At 41.2% G+C, this 14,213-nt stretch overlaps 1 protein-coding gene and 1 long non-coding RNA gene across 8 annotated transcripts in view; one reads left to right on the top strand and one right to left on the bottom strand.

Annotated features, from left to right (window-relative positions):
- LOC144762888 (uncharacterized) overlaps window positions 1-14,213 on the top strand; it is a 438,864-nt gene that overhangs the window by 69,221 nt on the left and 355,430 nt on the right. The gene's annotated exons all lie outside the window — the stretch shown is intronic.
- The window catches only part of LOC144762887 (uncharacterized), a 258,891-nt gene that overhangs the window by 29,432 nt on the left and 215,246 nt on the right, over window positions 1-14,213 (bottom strand). The window lies entirely within an intron of this gene.

The following is a 14,213-nucleotide window of genomic DNA, read 5'->3' as shown; positions in this document are numbered from 1 at the left end:
TTCTACGGTGAAGACCTTTTCACACCACAATCAAGGTGTTATCACTGGAGAGTGGGAAAGTCTGGCAGTGCCAGTTCTGAGTTATTTAATGCTAACCCTCTCAGGCAAAGATAATCTAAATGTTAAAAAAACACATTTGCAACACATCTAACAAACAAATATATTTATATCACAGTTTGGAGATGATCTAAGTAGCATTTTACTAGCCTGACTCATGAAAATGGACTTTTATTCATAAGCAGGCTTTTGCTATTGGACATCCTTCTTCACTTTAAGCAGAGAAACAAGCATTTGTATCCTGTCACTGCCAGTCATACCAAAGAAAATAGCGGGCATACACAACTTTTGCACATTATTCTCTCAGGCCTGCTGGACTCTAAATCACTACTTAGCACACGTAAAGAAGGCTGTTACACATGTCAGAGCAGTTCGATTTGACATAGGACTGCTTGGAGCAGGAGAAGCAGTTCTGGAAGGAACACTTTACAGTCACACATCTGGGTGCTGTATATGTACACTACATCTCACTTGTGCTAGTTAATGTGTATGCCACTGGTGTCTCTCTTACATCATGTTACTATGGCCTTAACATGGTGTATACTTGGCTAAGCCCCATTTGGCACACTTAATAATTCCCAACCAAAGGCCTTACTTCACCCCAGAAGTAACAAGGCAGAGTTTGAAATCCTGTGTTTTTGTTTTCTCTCTTATCCCAACCCAATGCCTCACTCCTACCACTGGCTCTCATGTTTTAGTATGTGTGAGGACAGTGAGGGATGTAAAAGAACATTGCTTCCGTTGGTACATGTGCACAAGTTTAGTGCTTGTCTCCCACTGATTGATTAGGTTATCTAAAAGGCTTTTGTAGCTATCTCAGAGATTTAGGACTGGACAGGACAAAGGTATGCAGCATCTGAAGGAATTAATACTCTTGGCTGCAGCAGGATGCAAAGGTAGAGAGGTCCACCTCTGCATTGGCTATGCGACTTAAATCTCCCCAAAAGAATGCCAGGAAGAATGGAAGTATGTCAGTGTAGAAGCCTTGAAATAAATTTACTTTGTCCCTGGTCTTCCGGTGACTGTGAGGCAGGAGAGTTTTCTGGTAACTCTTTTTTTTGCATTTCAATAGTGGTGCCGGAATCTCCTTCTGCTTATACACAGAGACTAACATGGACATTAATTAAACCATATGGTCAACTGAATTAAAAAAAATCATATCTCTGGTTACCTTAATCTACCTTTGACCTTAATTCTGCTTTCATCAAATTATTAAATTGATTTGTTTCTTGATTTTAATATCATTTGTTGCTACTTAAATACTAAAAGGCATTTCAGTGGCCCCTTGATTAGCGTTCTGACCTTGTAAGGTGCTAAATTAATAATTTGGTTGGGCCCTTCAACAAATTAATACTCCAGAATCTCACACTGAGGATTTGCCAGTTTCTAAACGTACCAACCAAATATTACAGATATACAATGTGGAATAGAGAGAGACACATAGATGTTTCCAGCACCACATTATTTGGTCGAATGGATGGGTCTGCACAAGAATTAAGGCCACGTTTCTGTGTTCATCAATTTTGCATCCAGACCACGCCATATCCTAAGGTAAACTGATCTAACTCCACTGTCAGGAGTCAGAGTACAAATGCTCCATCGCACTTCTAAATAAAACGTGCTATTGTTACCTTTTATGTTTATTTATAATTTAGGGCTAGGTGTACGTACAACTGGTTGCGAACTACTGGTCGCAACTTGCGACCAGTGTGGTAATTTGCGAAGTGACCTATGTACTAATAGGTCATTTAGCAAATCACTGATCCATAGTGGGTTGCAATTCAACCTACCTCATGAATATTAATGAGGTAGGTCGCAGTTTGTGACCCACTAGGATTCGCTGCAATCCAGGGATGGTGGCCTGCTGGGATCAGCAGACAACCATATCCGTTATTGTTTTTAAATGAAGCAATAAGTCTTTTTTTGCATCCTGTTTTCCTTAAAGGAAACGGGATGTGTTTATAAACAAAAACAAAAAGTTTCATTTTTTTATGTCATGATGGTTCTGGAACTCCTTTTGTAATATCTCTCTTTCCTTGTGGAAAGGTGTCTATTTTGTCCATTACAATCTTGCTATTTGCACAATATGTCTTCTCTTACTTGGGCTTAGCACTTTCTCATCCTGTTCGCAGGGTTGCTGGACCTTCTTCTGCGTGTTTCAAAAATCCTTACTTATGTATCCTTCAGTCTTAAACAGACAAGATGTGTTATGTAATGTGAGGTTAAAAATAACAGATAGTGTATGACCATATTATTTTCTTTACAGCCTTTAGGAAGTCACGGATGTGACGAAACACGTATTGGCTGTTCCCATGTTCTGTTACAAGGGCTCAATCAGTTATCACAATTTAAAAGACTTCTTTTGTAATTATTTGTCTGAACCTTTTGTGTTTTCAATCCTGACTAATATTGTTAAAGGGAGCTTTTAGCTAATTTTTGAATTTTGTATGGAATACATTTATGAATATTTAGATAATAAATTCTCTGGTGCTTTCCTGTGTTAAAGTAGACCTAGGTCTCATTAGTCTTGACCTAATAATGTCAATTACTTAAAATCTATACATTTGGAGTGCCGGGGTATATTGTTTTGTATACTATTTTCACGGGTTACCTGTGTTTTCTGCACTCAAGGTAGTGGGGTGTTCTCTACCCTGAGTAGCACAGTCTTACAAATACTCTTGCCTCTTGAATTGTATAAACTGTTACTTGTACTTTTTAGCCCATTCCGATTTGTTCAATCATTGATTTGCGACCCCTGTATCCACCACTACCGTCCTGTGACTTGTATGCCCTTCCAAATACTGAATCGTAAATAGGCTGCAAACCCAAATTGTGATTCAGTACTGTGTTATCGCATCGCAAGTTGGGTTTGATACATTAAAAAAAGCCTTTTTGCATTCGTGGATCGGGCCATTTTCGACTGCAAAAAGGCTTTGTATATCCAGTCTTTAATTGTTCAAAATGATTCACAAGACAGAAGTGAAAATTCCTTGTATAAATTCTCGTTGAGGCTACAGAAAAGTGCCCCACTACTACTGCTGAGGTTTGACTCAAACCTCACACAAATTTCTGATACAGCCTGCTTAAAACCTATATTATACTGGATCAAAGACTAACTTTGGGAGATAGTGACCAATTGTTTGGCATCTACAATTCCCTCGGTCTCTCATGTAAAAACCTTGTTGTCCAGGTTAGGATTAACTGAATATTGACTAAATCCTTCTTATATACCTAAAGGTGCCCGACAAACTTTGTTATTGGAATGCTGTTTTTTGCACTAGAATCCCAACTGTTCCCTTGGGTAGTCTGACTGACTCATATTTGTCCTTCAAATGTGTATCACAATTTGAAGAATTCATGGACTATATAAATGCCCCATTTTCAAGATCCCTGTTTATTAAGTTTAGGCTAATGATCTTGTCAATTGCGTCGTTCCAATGCTTGTGGAGCAAAAACAATGGTATTTCCAACAACCTATGTCCTATGGACTTTCAAGCCTGTTGAAATTGAAGAACATGGTTTATTCTTCTGTCATGCATATAAAAAACACTGTGCTTGTTGGATTGCTCCCTTGTCGTCTTTTCAAGCTTGAAATTCTTCATATAGTCTTGAGAATCTGTAAGTCAGACAATAGGTGCAACATTGTATATTGTCTACATTCAATTTGGCACATTTGAACAAAGGCTGATCGGACAAATATGTTTACTTCAGGGTTATTTTAAATGTTTTGCGTTCTGCAGACGCGCGACTGCAGAGGAGGGGTGCGTTAGTCTGCATCGGCAGACTTTGTCCTTTGCTTCTTCCTGCCTAACGTCATGAGGTGAACGGCCAACGGACCTGCGAATCTGCCGTGAGGGGAACGGCTATAATAAACTACATTTCCCTGCATCCCCTGGGCGGCCACTACCTTGCACGTCATCAGAGGGCGCCGCTGGCCCTCAAAGCCAGCCAGGAACTTCAGCAGCGCGGGACGCGCGACTGCAGAGGAGGGGTGCGGTAGTCTGCGTCGGCAGACTTTGTCCTTTGCTTCTTCCTGCCTAACGCTGTGAGGTGAACGGCCAACGGACCTGCGAATCCGCCGTGAGGGGAACGGCTATAATAAACTACATTTCCCTGCATCCCCTGGGCAGCCACTACCTTGCACTTCATCGGAGGGCGCCGCTGGCCCTCAAAGCCAGCCAGGAACTTCAGCAGCACGTGAAGAGCGACTGCAGAGGAGGGGTGCGGTAGTCTGCGTGGGCAGACTTTGTCCTTTGCTTCTTCCTGCCTAACGCCATGAGGTGAACGGCCAATGGACCTGCGAATCCACCGTGAGGGGAACAGCTATAATAAACTACATTTCCCTGCATCCCCTGGGTGGCAACTACCTTGCACGTCATCGGAGGGCGCCGCTGGCCCTCAAAGACAGCCAGGAACTTCCGCAGTGCGGGACGCGCGACTACAGAGGAGGGGTGCGGTAGTCTGAGTCGGCAGACTTTGTCCTTTGCTTCTTCCTGCCTAACGCCGTGAGGTGAACAGCCAACGGACCTGCGAATCTGCCGTGAGGGGAACGGGTATGATAAACTACATTTCCCTGCATCCCCTGGGTGGCCACTACCTTGCACATCATCGGAGGGTGCCGCTGGCCCTCAAAGCCAGCCAGGAACTTCCGCAGCGCGGGACGCGCACTGCAGAGGAGGGGTGCGGTAGTCTGTGTCGGCAGACTTTGTTCTTTGCTTCTTCCTACCTAACGCCGTGAGGTGATCGGCCAACGGACCTGCGAATCTGCCGTAAGGGGAACGGCTATAATAAACTACATTTCCCTGCATCCCCTGGGCGGCCACTACCTTGCACGTCATCCGAGGGCGCCGCTGGCCTTCAAAGCCAGCCAGGAACTTCTACAGCACGGGACGCGCGACTGCAGAGGAGTAAGTCAGACAATAGGTGCAACATTGTATATTGTCTACATTCAATTTGGCACATTTGAACAAAGGCTGATCGGACAAATATGTTTACTTCAGGGTTATTTTAAATGTTTTGCGTTCTGCAGACGCGCGACTGCAGAGGAGGGGTGCGTTAGTCTGCATCGGCAGACTTTGTCCTTTGCTTCTTCCTGCCTAACGTCATGAGGTGAACGGCCAACGGACCTGCGAATCTGCCGTGAGGGAAACGGCTATAATAAACTACATTTCCCTACATCCCCTGGACGGCCACTACCTTGCACGTCATCGGAGGGCACCGCTGGACCTCAAAGCCAGCCAGGAACTTCCGCAGCGCGGTACACGCGCGGTTCGGCGCCGGGAGATGCCCAGCACAAGGGCAGGACCATCTTAGGCCGTCAGAGGCCGGAAGAGGCTGTGCTGGGCCACCCCCCTAAGGTCTGTAACAATCTAGTTTTTGCAATTTAGAACCCCTGAAAGGTACTGTTTTTTCTTATCCGTGCAAAACTGAAAGATAAAGCTTGACTTTGTACTGTATAAATAATTCGTAGGTGTATTTGCTTGAAACCTTTCCCCAAGCTGTGGACAGTTTACTGGCCATACCTTAAAATACTTTAAAATGGCAAGGAGGCGGGCAAACAAACCTCTGTTGGACAAGACGTGCACTACTATAGACACATTTCTAGTAAAAGCATTTAGTGCTCTGTCAGAGGAAATTAATCGCACGGAGAGGCGCTTGTCTATGGGGCCCAGCATTGTGCCTGGTGATAAATCTAGTGAAGAATCTACTTTGGCTAATGAAGAAGGAGTAAATATCACTGAGTCACCCCTCACTGTGGAGGATGTAACTGGTTATATTGTTGATGTAAATTATACTATTGATGAACCTTCAAGTATTTCTAACATACCCACACTATCTATACTGGTTACTTCACTCAATGTCTCTCCCACTCCTCCACCTAAAGTTACCGGACATAAAAAGAAAACAACTGGTCAGGGAAACACTAAGGCTAAGCAAGATAAGAAATATCCTACACGGGGGGCACAGCAAATACAAATACAAATCAAGCTTCAAACGCTGTTCTGAATACTATATCTTTAGAAGCTATCTTTGACAAATTAGTTGTATTGCTTAGGCCACACCTTGATAGGATAGACAACATAGTCAAAGAGGTCCATAAACTAAGTGGAAGCCTTGAGGACATTTATGCAAGGATTGAGAAGGGCAATTTGGGGGCAGATGCTAGTGGAGAGGGTCCTAACTCGAACATTAATAGTGGCAGCAACCCACCAATACCTAATTTAATTAATGAACATACTGAGAAGATATCTAAAGGAAATTTAGACCATAGTGAAGCATTAAAGGAAAACTTTACGCAGAATAAAGCTGAGCTTGTTGCCATTGCCAATTGTGGCAAGGACCAAAGGGAGAAACCAAATGCAGGTGTCAGTAATCCCCCCGTATTAGATACTCCCAGAGTAGGCAATTTAGATCTTACGCCTTCTAATATAAATAAAGCACCCCTATCTATTGATTTGCCCCCTGAATGCGGGGTCTATGTGGCAGTCTTAGTGAATGTGCCTAAATTAGGGAAAGATCAGTGGGAAAACCATGCTGCACTTAAAAACAAAACCTTACACTGGCTGTCCAATAATTGTGGCTTCTCGATGACGGGGGCAAATCAGGTATTGCTAATGCAACGGGTGGGATGGATTGGCCCTCTCAAGAAAAAATTTGAGGGAGATTGTATTATTATCAACTTTGAATCCCCGGGCTGGGCGCGGAATACTCTAGCAAATGCTCCTCCGCCATCCCAATGGGAGTATAACATGGCTCTCTTGCCACTAGGATACTTTTATAGACACCTAATGTTGAACACTAATCAGGGCAGTCCAATCTATAATTTTAATTCCAACAAACAGGCACCATTATCAGCACTGCCACCACCCTGCACAAATTTTCCTTTATTTAATAGATACTAGGCATTAAGTTCTATGGAAGATAATGACTGACTCTTGTCAGATGAGAGAATAGCGCAGAAGCCCAATTTAATAGGGAGTCGGGCTATTGAAGCCCAAAGAGTAGTACCAGAGGTTAGTCTGTCATCTTTTCTACCTATTGCAACCTATTCTACCTATAGCAATTTTTAACTCCAAATTGGCTATAATTCCAGTTAGTACACTGCCACAACCAAACTCAGGGGGGTTATCAGAAACCCAGATACTAACTAGTGATGTAACGTTAGTGCCTACAACTAATGAGAGTCAAAACAGTTTGCATCAAACTAGTAAGCCTACCATAGCAAATGTAAAGGAAGGCTACACAATTATGACATGGATTATAGCAGGTCTTAACTGGAAATTAAATACGCCATTTTGGAAAGATTTTATTACATCAAACTATGACATAATCTGTCTGCAGGAGACCTGGCATAGAGGTCCAATTTTTGTAGAGGGATATACTTCAAATTGGATTAATGCCACTGACTCTACGTCAGGAAGGGCAAAGGGCGGTCTCTTGATTCTTGTTTCAAACATTCTAGTGGAATGTAAAATTATAAGTTGTATAACAATAGACTCTCATTGTCAGTTAATGAGGCTTCGGTTTCATAAGGGTAAAAATATGCTCCTAGTCAACTATTATAATAACATCTTTAATAATAATAGGGGGTGCGCAATATATAATTTGGAAATTGAAATTGATAGGGCCCTGGCAGTACCAAATAGACAAGCTGGTATTCTCTGGGTTGGTGATTTTAACATCCAAGCGTGTCCACTGACCCACACCAAAATATGTGGTTTTACAAAGGGTCATAACGCAAAGGATAATGTTGACTTTATGCATTTCCCCCATGGCGAATATGGCACAGCATTAAATTCCATAATAGCAAAGTATGACATTGACCTTTTGAGTTGCACCATGACTCGGGACAATATCAAATGCCCAACTTTTACTGGCAGGAATGCCGCTACTACTATTGATCATATTTTAATCTCGTGAAACAGTGACTATGCTAACTTATGGATCACAGAACAGGTTGTCAGTGATCACAACAGTATTTCATTATCACTGCTATGCTGGGGGAATAGACAACCAAATAACCCCAACTGTATTATTGATATCATTCCTCCAAGAACAAATGTCATGAGGTTAAAATGGGCAGGTGTTGATCCACAAAAAATACAAAAGGAAGTGCTAGTTAAATGCAGACGGGAAATAGATCACTGTCTTAGCGAAGAGGTAAATTCAATGTCCCTGATGTCTAACTTTCTCAGGATTAACAAGACTACAGAAGGGTTTTTTACTAAGAACCATAGTGCCAAAAACAAGCATATGCAGGATGGTTCGACAGGAGCTGCACTCAGGCCTTACATAGTTTGAAGTTAGCATTAGGAACTAAGCCGCGTAATAAAGTGCATATACAAGAATTACGTTTTAATTATAAACAAATTATTGAGGCCCGTAAAAGGGAACTGCAAGGTGAAGCATGGGATAAACTCAGTCTAGGAGCAGCAACTAACAACAGCAAACTGTTCTGGGAGACAATTAATTGCCCCTTTCTAAAGGATGACGATCGACCAGAACTAACCTCGCATGTAAATTGCAATGCCTGGATTGAACATTACACAAATATTTTTTAACCCAGATAGGATTGACATTAATTTGTTTTCCGATTCTACTTGGCCCACCTTACCCCTACTGATAAATATTGAATAAGTCTATGAAGGGCTAGCGGACAGTAAAGGGGGTAAGGCTCCGGGGCCTGATGGGGTGCCTATTGATCTATATAAGAGCGAAATGGATTTATGGGCCCCTATTTTAGTTAGGATTTTTGATGTCGCTGTAGAAGGCCATTTTCCACCATCTTCGGGCCAGTCATTAATTATTCCCCTTTTTAAAAAAAGGCTCTAAATCAGAAGCCGATAACTACCGACCCATATCGTTGCTGGATTCGTCCATTAAGGTAATGAGCAGGATTATGTTGAAAAGGCTCGAAACATGGACCTTAGATAACAAAATCCTCTCAAAAGCACAATACGGGTTTAGGAAGGGTTTAGGTACTTTGGAACAGTGTGTCAAACTTGATCTTCTTATCAGCAAATATACATTAGCAAAAGGGGGTAATTTGTTTTTATGCGTCGCAGACCCTAGCAGCGCTTTTGATCTTGTGGACCATTCCATACTGTGGCATATACTATTGGATACTGGTGCCCCAAAATAAATTGTATATTTTTTGGCAAGAGTCTACGAGAGATTATCTAGCAAAGTGCGCTATGGGCCCGCAGGCGAATGCACCCCTCTCTTTAATGTTAAAAGGGGCATCCGACAGGGCTGCGTCCTGGCTCCACTTTTGTTTTCATTATTTATTAACCAAGTTGACGCAACACTAAAACAGATACCCGCGGATGCCCCCTTGATAGATGGCCAGGCTGTCCCAATTTTATTATATGCAGATGATGCGGTTTTACTATCACGTACCCCAATTGGCCTTCAGCGTCTTATCAATAATTTTATACTGTTTATTAATAGCAGGAAACTTTTAATTAATAAATACAAGACATTTGTTATGACGTGGGAAAAAAACATCTAAACCCAGTAAGGCTTTCTTCCTGGAGAGAACTAAACTGCACTCGGTTAAATCATTTTGCTATCTTGGTGTAACATTCGCAGGAAACGGATAATGGTTATGCGAATATGATAATATACGACACAAAATGAGTAGGAACACCAACAGTATTTTCAGATTCTCAGCCAAAGTGGGAGCCCGAAGAGTCAAAGATATCGTGGCCATTTATAATGCCAGGTGTGTATCTTCTGCTCTTTATGGTGCAGGAATCTGGGGCCACCACTTTGAAAAGTCACTACAACAAGACGAAAACACCTTTCTTAAACGCTTGTTGAGTGTTCCACCATCGGCCTCTACAGATTTGATACACCAGGAAGTGGGACTTAATTATATCTCAGATTTGGCTGCATTACAACCCCTTTTACTATGGCGTTCTATTGGGTCGAAAGAGGAAACCGTATTTACACAACGTATTATTAAAGACTGCCTGAAGCTTGACCACTGTTCACGTATCCCCTGGTTAAGTTTTATCCACTACTGGTTTAGTCTTTTGTTTAATTGTAACATCTTTACAGAACCAGAGTATGCAGCCTTAATTGCAAAAAAAGAGCTTAAAGAAACCTTTTTGGCTTACAAAAGGGAGACACGAGGGAGATTAATTGGGCAACAACCTACCCTTGTATTTTACCAGCAATTAAATCTTAAAGCTCGCTTTCAGGCATATTTGGCTGATGTAACAAAAACTTCTCATCGCTTTGTCCTGACACATCTAAGGCTAGGGATTGTTCATCATCTCGTAGCCTTCCCCATTATGAAAAAAAATACCAGCTCTGTATGCCCATGCGATAATATGTCTAAGCAAAGTTGCTGCCATTTTTTAATGTTTTGCAAATTTTAATACTTTCTAAGGAAATTTTATCTGAAACCTTTGTTTTAAAAAAATCATGTTCGATCCACCAAAAATGCTATGAGGCTAGTATCTACTCTGGAAAGCCCGGATGTTTGCTTTTATGTGGCATCTTATATTTTAAAATGCATTGCTGCTAGGAAATATATTACTTTCTAAAATGTGTTTACAATATGATATGGTACAATGAATTTAGTATCTAAGGCATTTTGCACTTTTTGCATAATTTGCACAAAAAGGAAATCTAGTTGGCACGTGGCACTTTATAGCGTAATTTGCACATAATGTACAATGTTAGTACCTGTCACTTTTGGTTATATCTGTATGATATGAATACAATTTACAGAAGCTATCTCATTGCGTAATTTATATATCAGGCAAAGATTTAATATACCAGGTTGACCATTGTCTGTTACGTATATTGTAAGCACCAGCCACTTTATTGCAAAACGTGCACATTTTGCATAAAACACTTTAGCACAAGTCACTTTTTCTTTTTAGAATGGTTGTTGTGTATACATATATGATATTTTATACAAATTGTACAGTTTTAGATACTGTTATCTTGCGAATTTTTCACATATGTATAATGCCTATATCGTACAAATAGCTACCCATGCTAAGTATTACCCATTTTGAGAACGTTACGGAGGCTGTAATTATGTATTTTTATGTTTGCTTATATGGTTGTTATTACAAACCGAATAGAGCTTTTGAACTTGAATTTGAAATGTTTTAATACTTTAACAATTGTACAATTTCTCCTTTGTATGCACTGTGTACTTTAGGTCTACCTACAATATGGGCCGGTTTTAGGACGTTGCAACTGGTGCGGCCGCACTGGGTGCTGCCTGGAGGGGGGCAATGATCTCAGGGGGCAGGGGTGCTGTGTTGAGCAATAACTTAAGATTTAAAAAAACCTGCTGCAGAGTTCCTTGTGTGTCCAGCTTTCAGGCAGTAATAAACATGTTGAGATAACTCTTGTGATTTATGTTCTGCTAGAGAGAGAGAGATCGGAGTATTGTCTAGTTGCAGTTTTGACTCACCATAAAGTAGCCAGTGGGTTAATATGCCTGCTGCAAAGGACAGATCTGAATTTTATGTGAATAGCTGAGTGGATTAGTAAAGCCAGCTTTTACCAATGCTTCAAACAAATGAAATGTATGTTAAAGAGAGGGGCTATGGAGAGATGAGGCACACTTTTGCTGGGTGGCAGTAAGGGAACCTGAGGAGGAGGTCATGGGGTGGGGGCGCCAAAAAGATTGTCACACTGGGCTCCACAAACACTAAAGTCAGCCCTGCTTACAATAGATAGTGCTTTTGAGTATCCCCGAACGAGTGTGTATTGCTAGACTTCATGGGCGGCATAGCGGACCATTTTAGAGCTTATTTGTAGGTTTGCTTTTGAGGTTTTTGTCCTTCTGGAAATTGTTTTAGCATGGAGCTACTCTATTGTGCTTTTTAACGTAAATGGATGCAATATGATCTCAAGTCATTTGAATCCATTTGTACTGCAATGAATGGTATTTTCTTCATAATGTATTTTATCGATTTTAGAGATGTTTGTTAATGTGTACTTTCATAGTTCCCTGAACCGAAATAAAGTTGTCTTTTGATAATTTGGGTAACGATTTTGTCTCCCCTATATTTCTATCCAGCATGCTTGTTTGTCTGTATTAGTCACTCCACACTTAGAAAAACGTCTGTCAACCAGGGACCAATTGATAACGAATATAAGCATACCATGTCAAAAGCACTGAGGCAAATTTGAGTCATTATCAAAAATAAAAGATCCTCGACAGAACATGGGTGGAAGATTCATTGTAGATCATTCAAGAACCTTGTGTGTTTACTATTTCTTTTGATCTAGAGGAATATCAACGGTTTTGGATTGGGAGAGGCTTTTATAATAATAAGCTTTATAGTGCAACAAACATGCTTGTTTAAGACAAGTTTAGACATTTTCTGCAGAATGAAGTTGTTACTAAATGTGTTTCGTGGCAGTGACTTAAATGCACAAGAAACACGTGTGAACTTTAGATGAGGCACTGGGGCTCATTTCTTTCACACACTCTTGTCGTTGTATTTCAGTGAGGGGTTATAACACTGGGGGCACCCATGGGCGGTCTTACATGCATTGGATACACTCATGTCAATTGAGACTTGCACAGAAACACTGAACCTCAGCAATGTCCTTAGCAGGCAGGAACCCCAAACCTCGGTGCATATGGTTGTACATAAGAATACTGTTAAGAAATACCGTCACATAGAAAAATTGTGTTCTAAATATCATCCACAAAAGTATGGTGTAGATCAGGGATTTCCAACGAGTAGCTTGGGAGCTATTGGTAGCTCGCCAGTACCTTCAAAGTAGCTCTCAGAGGTGAACCTAGAGTGACAGGCAGCCAAACCTATGGCAGTAGCTCATACTAACACTCAAACACACACTCTGTGTGTCTGTACAGCCTGCCATATGACAGACTGTATCCAATCTCAATATAATTCATTTATGTGCGCATCCATAATAACCACTATAGCTACCTGAACGCTACATCTGGTGTCAAGGACGGGCAAATGTGTATGTATGTAGTCCCCATCATAAGGTTGTTATCTCTGGCATAATTGTGGCAGTTTTGGCATAATAGTGCCAATGGCATAAAAATGGTTATGTCCTTTGTGCCACTGGGCATGTCAAGCTTTGAAAGTTACGTTATAAGTCAGGTGGAGGCATTTGATATTGATGAACTTTTTCCTGGCATGTCCTCTGATAACCATGCCCGGAATACTTGGGTGGTCACTACTGATAAACCTACTTAGGGTGGTCATAGTGTAGGCACTATTTAACAGTTATAACATTTGCTTGTAGCTCGTAAAGGCTTTCCTTAAGCAGAATTACCTCTCACTACAGAAAAGGTTAGAGAGCCCTGATCTAGTTTGATTGCCTCCTAATAGAAGCATACGCATTCTGATTATACATTGATGCTGACCTAATTTCTTCCTCCTGTAAACCATTAATTTTTGGTAAACCTTTATGATTTAATAGTAAAATATTCTCTATCAATTTTGTGGAACCTAACTTGTTTTACCCAATATGGAATGTATTTATTTCTTGAGTAAACTCAGCTGTGGAGCACCAAAATCCTCAGGGGATTAACACCACTCCCAGTCCAACCAGAGAAGCACTTTATGGTTCTTGAATTTTCATAAAGAAAAGTGCTAGCGCTAATCTGACCGCAATCGGGATGGAGTTAGCCCTTTATTCCAACATGGCAAGGGCGGGACTTGGAAGAACAAACCTGGTTTTCTGTTTTTCCCAATATGCCACACCCGGTTAATGCAGGAGCAGTGAGGAGGAAGGGTTAGATAGGGTAATCAGACATTGTCCGGCAGGCCAGTTTCTCACAACATTAATCCAGGTATTGCTTCTTTTTGCCCCTGGTTGTCACCAGAGGCTTTAGCAGAGAGCCATGTGTTTACCCCTGAAATTCTTTTTCTTTTAGTGTGGGTATCTGAAAACGCTTTTTTAAATATACTTTAAAAGTAATATAAGAAATGGTGTAGGACGTATATCTGGAGCTGGTTTTCTGAGGAGATTTGGGTAGAAGGATTAGATAGTTTATATAGCATGCATCTTCTGAAATTCTAGTAGTTAAAGTACAGAAGATGACTTTAGGAGACAAGGGTTCTAATCCAGACAGCCCCATTAAAACAAACTGTGATTGTGGCCAAAGGCCTGTATCTCCATAACATTTATTTCCCTAA

This window comes from Lissotriton helveticus, chromosome 6, assembly GCF_964261635.1.
Source record: "Lissotriton helveticus chromosome 6, aLisHel1.1, whole genome shotgun sequence".
NCBI classification, from domain to species: Eukaryota; Metazoa; Chordata; class Amphibia; order Caudata; family Salamandridae; genus Lissotriton; species Lissotriton helveticus.
The sequence above is the reverse complement of the archived record's forward strand: the minus strand, read 5'-3'. Positions and strand labels throughout refer to the sequence as shown.